This window comes from Puntigrus tetrazona, unplaced genomic scaffold (assembly GCF_018831695.1).
Source record: "Puntigrus tetrazona isolate hp1 unplaced genomic scaffold, ASM1883169v1 S000000173, whole genome shotgun sequence".
NCBI classification, from domain to species: domain Eukaryota; kingdom Metazoa; phylum Chordata; class Actinopteri; order Cypriniformes; family Cyprinidae; genus Puntigrus; species Puntigrus tetrazona.
This window is the reverse complement of record NW_025047844.1, coordinates 567,501-574,340: the sequence shown is the minus strand read 5'-3', so window position 1 is coordinate 574,340 and position 6,840 is coordinate 567,501. Positions and strand designations below refer to the sequence as shown.

Below are 6,840 nucleotides of genomic sequence, written 5' to 3'. Positions count from 1 at the left end.
GATTTATCTGCAGCGAGTATTACGTGAGTAAAGAAGTAGAAAGTACACGCAGCTTATCGGGGGTGAGCTCAGATACATGTACAAGACGTAGATGAGTGTGTTTCTTTAGAAAGTGTCTCAGTAATCAATCAATCATTTTTATTTATATAGCGCTTTTAACAACACAGGTTGCATCAAAGCACTGTACAGTATAAAGTAGAAAAAGTAATGGAAGCGAATGGGTGCCGTCAGAACGAGAGTCTGATATAAACATCACAATAATCCACAGTCCATCGGTTAACATCCGGAGAAGACAGAAGGTCAAACTAATATAGTATTAAATTGATTTTAACTCAGATATGAGATGATGATGACTCTTCCTCCGCTGAAAAACATGCAGAGATCAAGCAGCGTCGAAACAGATATAAACTAATATGAAGCTGGATTTTGATGACGGAGATGGGTTTTTTGTCATTATGGATTCGTGTTTTAGTTAAAAACGTATGTTTTTATCAGCTATTCGGACTCTCATTCTGACGGCACCCATTCACATCTGTTGCTGAGACACATTTCTCTTTCCGATCTTGGATGAACTGAGGGGGAGTACATTTGGCTGAACTGTTCTGTAAACTCAAGTACTGTAGATCCGGGTTTTATGTAACAAAACACTCCGTATATTTCTCGTAAAGTGAAGATTGTCGCTCTTAATTTGACTCACGCTTTGTCAGGGATGTTTGGCCGTTACAGTCACTGAAAACCGCTGACCTGATTCACCTGAAATGACAACGGCATGTTGACAGTAAAAGCGCTGCTCTGTTGGAGGTCAAACGTCCATTTGTCCTCGTGTTTTCTATTCTTTCCTATTTTCAATGCTTTTTTTCTTTGCTTTTCCCTCGAGAATAACTGACATTCGGCTGCTGTACTTTCCGCCAATATCCATTGTGAAGCTATAACATTACTGCTAAAAATCATCTCTAAAAAATGTGCCACCGCTTCCCTCACAGACGACAAGGTTCGTTCGAAACACATGCTTCTAAACACATTTCAGCAGCACCGTTAATGCGCTTTTCGCTGCAGTTTGGGACCGAAACGTCCAGAGAGCGGCGCTAAAACCAGATTAAATATGTTGATATAGGCACGTATTACGTTGCTTCAGCTACACATAATTCAAATATTCAAAATACATTGTGTTGAAAATATATTAAAAGCTATCCGATAGTGTTAAGAAATGCAAAAGCGATATAAAAAGTCATTCATTGATGCAGCCATGCTTTTTGAACCTGAATCAGAGCTGTGTTGTTCTTCATCATCTAAACACAACGCCCTATCACTAGAAAACTCATACGAAGCTGAAAAGAGATGCTAAAATCCAAATATATCAGTTTTCAAATGTCACAGCATGTTAAAATCCAATTATGTAAAGTAATTGTGTAAAAATTAGGCCAAGATTGGGGAAAATACTACATGCACATAATGAAATTAAATAAACTAAAATGAAATGTAACAAATAATACAACCGTGACTGATATATAATAAAACTTTGACACAAATAAAGATGTTGTGATGGGTTTTTTATCACCATCTATGTTGCATACAGATTTAAATCACAGACGAAGATGAGAACGTCTCGGTATCTGTCTCATGAGGCAAAGAATGGAAGAAGATTCGACTGAAAGTCTTCATCTTCCTTTTTCCGAAACCCAGTAATTATTTCGCTCTTTATTTCCATCTGCGAAGCGTACCAAACCCCGCGTCTCCGCCGTTTCTTCGGACTGTACTTCGCTAATTAGCATATAAAGACAAACCTAATTGCCCAGAAAGCTCTCGCATCTCTCGGACCGTAAAAAGATAACTCGGTTGTTTCTCTGCATTTATATTTTGAGATCTGTAGAGGGTTTGGGACACTAGAAAGCTTCTGTTGAGAGCAAATCGACTTTGCGCTCCGTCTACGTGCATTTAATGAAGCCTCTGGAGAGCCCACAAATGCGAGGAGCCACGGGGGGCCGAGACAGAGAGGCGCAAAGAGACGGAGCCCACTCGTCTGAGGGCCGCTGGACACGTGCTGCTTTATGCCACGTTCGGCCTTTATAAGCCCTCATGCATCTGAACTCATAGATCTGTGACGCAGAAACACAGAAAACCAACACAACTGGGTCATGCTGACTGCGGCGGCACAACCCAACTACTGCTTCAGATTGATTGATTTAATAATCATTATGCTGCAGCTGCATCGATGCATTTGCATTCACGCATGTTTTCATCCGAAAGAGGAACAAAGGCGATATGTCGAGGAGCCAGCGATGTTTGTAACACACAATGGCAGGTTTAGACAGTGACGTCTGACGCTCAGGCAACAATGAAAGGCGTCAATTTTTGAGACATCTGTTACTTTGATGTTAATTGTGGCCTGATGCAAAAAGAGCAGCACTGATGTGTGTGTTCGTGAAGGTCTTGGAGATTCAGCTCATCTTTGACATTTTGCGCTTTCGGTTCAACAAAAAGTCAGCATTTGACGGTATCTCTGCTTTAGTTAACTGCTAGGAGAATGTCATTTTCTCTATCTCTTGTTGTCTTTACGGCTCATTTTAGTGAATGCTCGTTTGAGGGACGATGGGACAGTTAATGCAATTAAAGCAGCGTGGTTATCGATAGGCCTACATTAAGCAAAATTTTTACTTCTTAACCAAAATATAGCTATATGGCTATAGAATGTGAAATGGGAAACGCTAAAAGTTGAAATTGACTGAATAAACCAAAAACTGAAATAAAAATGTAGGCTTTAGAAATGTGGCAAATGACAAAACAATAACGCTTAATACAGTACGCTATTTTTAATTCAAACATTCACAGCATGGACTGTAAAAAAATCCATTCACGTTGAAGTCCAGCCAGAGTCAGCGGACTACAAATTGAGCGCCATGTTGAATTGAACGCAGATCTAAATGTTTTAACTTTCCAAACTTTTTCGAAAACCTACATTTATTGTCAGCTGCTTTCTCACTTTTCGTCAGATTGACAACGTTGTTCAACTGTAGTGCAATCCGCTCTGCGGCGGTGCTTATTAAAAAATACAAAAATAAAATAAATATGGCGCTTGATTTCCCGCGCGCGCGCGCGCCACGATGACGTCATAGGGTCGCCATCACCTGAGAACGCCACACATCAACATCAGCGGCTTGTTTTAACTCGCTTTTAAACATGTTATAAAATGTATTATATATACAGCTGGGAAGCAGCGAGCGCCATCGCATCATCAAAACACGACCGTTACCTGAGCGCACAAATAAACCTTCATCCGTGAAGAAACACCGTAAGTAAACGAACTGTACATGAACGTGGGTCTTCAGGTGGACTGCTTGTGGTCAGTGAGTGTGTGTTGTTTCGGTGGTGACCAGCAGAGGTCAGTGTGCGCCTGGAAGAGCGACCGGAACCGTGGAAGAGACCGGGGCATGTTGTCACAGCGGGAAACGTGATATTGCACGCTGTTGCGTTTTCAGCTGAACGCAAGCAGCACGAAGCTTAACGTGATCGTGTGAAGCTACACAGATTCAACACACCTCAAAATGGCCGAGATGCACGCCACGTGACGACTAAACTACCTGCCCTGCAGAGTGCAAGCTTTGGGGGTTATGGTTATTGGTGTGCGTGATATATTTTGCATGACTGAGTGATTGGTTTTATAAATGCAGTGTCATTGGGGCATTTTTTTAAATTGCCTCTGTGTCCCCTTTGTTTTGATGTCTCATCATGACTCTAGTGCTAATTGGTTTGGGCCCGAGTTGCTTGTTCAGGAAAACATCACTGCACCGTGTGTGAAATGATCTGTGTTCCCAGAATACTGCATGAGAGAACTGCATCCCGAACCGCGCTGCTTTTGTTGGTGAAGCACTTTTAAATGAAGCTTCTGATGCTTTTCTAGATGTTTTATAACTTAACACTGGCACTGTGAAATTGGAGTTAAACATCTAATTAGCTCATGCACGCTTTCTGAAGCATGTCTGCCAGAAACCGTTACAGTAGACATGCGTTTTTAACTATTTATTGATTTATGAGGCTGTGAGATAGTAAGACGGTGTTATGGAGCAACTAGTTGCATGCATTCAGTTCATTAGTACTAAATCTAAACTATATGTATCAGTTTGCATTAAAAACTGTGCAATGCAAAATGCACGGAAACGCCTCCTGCAGTTCAAATTGTTGTTGGTAGCGCTTTATAATGAATTTTATAATCCTTTTAATTCGAGGTGTTTATGAGAAGCATGCGAGTCTTGAGTTCTACTGTAAGGTTAACTCTGCCTCTCGAGAAAACTGTAGGCCTCGTCTGTTACATTAATAAAAAAAAAATGGAAATAGTTCTAATACTTATTACTAGTGCTGTCGAATGATTAATCGCATCCAAAATAAAGGTTTACGTGTGTGTGCTCTGTTTATTTATCATGCATATATAAAGACACACATAATGCATATATTAAGAACATATTTAAATGTATTTGTGTGTGTGTGTGTATATATATATATATATATATATATATATATATATATATATATATATATATATATATATATATCATATACATTATATATAAATATATTTATATTCATATACATTATATATAAATGTTTAAAATCTAAAATATTTTTTTTTAAATATACATGAGTGTTTGTATTTATGTATGTGTGTGTGTATATATATATATATATATATATATATATATATATATATATATATATATATATATATATATATATATATATATATATATATATATATATATATAAACAGCACACACACAACTTTTATTTTTTGTATGCATTTATTTGACGTTATGATGCTACTTATTGCATTTTATACAGAGCAACTTGTAATCTGTGTATCTGTAAGCTATTATATTTACAAAGTAACTTGGCAAAACGGTTGAGATCTTGAATTTAGTAGCTCATCATGTCAGACTTCAGTAAAGTAGAGACGCTCTTCTTGTTGGCTCATTCATTGGCTGCCGCTCTTTTCTTGGCAGCGCTGCGGAGCAGGAAGGAAGTTGATCTTTCCACCGTTTACTCTTTCCTGTGAGAAAACACAGCGGCGGTATGGGAACCGTCTCCTGAGTTTCCTCTCTTATCTCTGTCCGTCTCATCATGTGCAGGAGACCGGGGCTAGTTGTCACACGCTTTAATGCAGAAATCAGCTTCTCTTTAAGAATAAACCTTAAATATTTGAGCTCAGGAATGAAATGTTTGAACGTGTTTTTCATGAGAAAAAGGTGCAAATGCAAATAAAGGTGCATTTTATTACCATAAAGGTGCCTATTTTTATGGGAGTGCGTTATTAAACGTTTCTTAATAATGAAGCACGATAAACAATATTAGCCTGTTATTTATTAGAAAGCATACAAAGCATGCGACGGCTTTCCTCAGTCGTGAACAATATTAAAGAAATATACAATTTTAATGAAATGCAAAATTAAAAGTAATAAATGAAAAAATAAGTAATCATTTAATTTAAGCCAAAATCAACAATTTAACAATTTAAGATTTATGCATTTAACACTTTCATGAATTTTTGATCGTAAAGTTTTCACATAATCAAACGGATTAAATGTAATTTAATCCATATTTGTCCGTCGTGCATAAATTTAAGTTTTAAAAACACAATAAGCAGGTTTTATCAATAAAGCTGTTTGTTTAATGCATGCATTTCAACTAATTGAATATCGCAGTGTTTGTACTTTGCAATGGAATAAATGCAACAAATTTCATTTAGATGCGGCTGCGGTTTAGTTAGTAACAAACGCGTGAACATTTAGTGATTTCCTCGTGTGACAACTAGCCCCGGTCTCTTCTGTGCGTGAGCGTTTGACGAACGATGCCCTTCTGGTGAGATGAAGTGTTTTATTGCCCCACTCCGAAAGGTCGGGCCGCACAAACTTTCTTTCCCGTAGATAAGCGTAGTTAGAGGCTCCTAACCTCCTCCTTCATCTGGAGAAATACAATCCCCTGTTTCTCAGGCGTCGTAAACTAGGCCTCCCTTTGAAGTGGCGGGTCCACATCCCTGGGCTTTGCCGCTCATCCAGGAGATCCCCTCGTAAGCCAAGACAAATGCTCGGAGGGCCGGGAGAGGTTTGAAGAGGGCCGAGGGTTCGAGAGAGCAAGCGCCGTAGATGTTCACACCGAGCTGGAAGACGGCTTAAAGTCTGCTTTGTCTAGCGTTCCTTCATTCACTGGAGGTTGTGGGAATCGAGTGCATGCTTTCTGGTGGGAGGCCGATGGGTAACACGTCCGTTAATACACATTTAATCACAGTTCTCCCTCCAAATACTGCTTAAACGCTTCACTTGCTCTTAAAATTGCGCTTGAGATTTTCTCAAGGCATTGGTTTCTGTGCAATTCCACAAAATAATCCCAAAAAACATCTAAATGCATGAGAACTTGAATAGATATTTTGGTAGATGGTTAAAAAAAAGGTTGTCTTTATATATTTGTTTTCATATTTAAATACTGGGGAAAAAAGCATTTTATTCTCTCAAGGGTTTAAAAACCAGATATAAATTTAAATAAAAGTAATACGCAAAACTATTCATAACTAGTGGTTATTTACGTCTTAGTTTTACGCGTGATCACATTTTAAAATATTAAGCTTATTATTATGTTGTCTGTGTAGCTGATTTTGAACACAAAAATGCGTGGGTCTTCTTCTTGTCTGGTTTTACGTGACTCTATCTGTTGGTAAACCAATGGAGATCTTCCACAGGCTTCCATCCTCGTTGTAATGGTCTGCAAAGATCATTTCAGGCACGAAGCAGCAGCTCTGGAGTTGCTTGACGCCGGTGTTTTTCATCATTGGGAGTGAATAGAGGCTGACGCATG

General features: G+C 38.7%; 1 long non-coding RNA gene across 1 annotated transcript in view; it reads left to right on the top strand.

Annotated features, from left to right (window-relative positions):
• The first annotated feature begins 3,105 nt into the window (after positions 1-3,105).
• The window catches only part of LOC122333035, a 29,379-nt gene continuing 25,644 nt past the window's right edge, over positions 3,106-6,840 (top strand). Inside the window, exon 1 of the long non-coding RNA XR_006248571.1 lies at positions 3,106-3,289. This is a non-coding gene — a long non-coding RNA (uncharacterized LOC122333035). The remainder of the gene's footprint in view (positions 3,290-6,840) is intronic.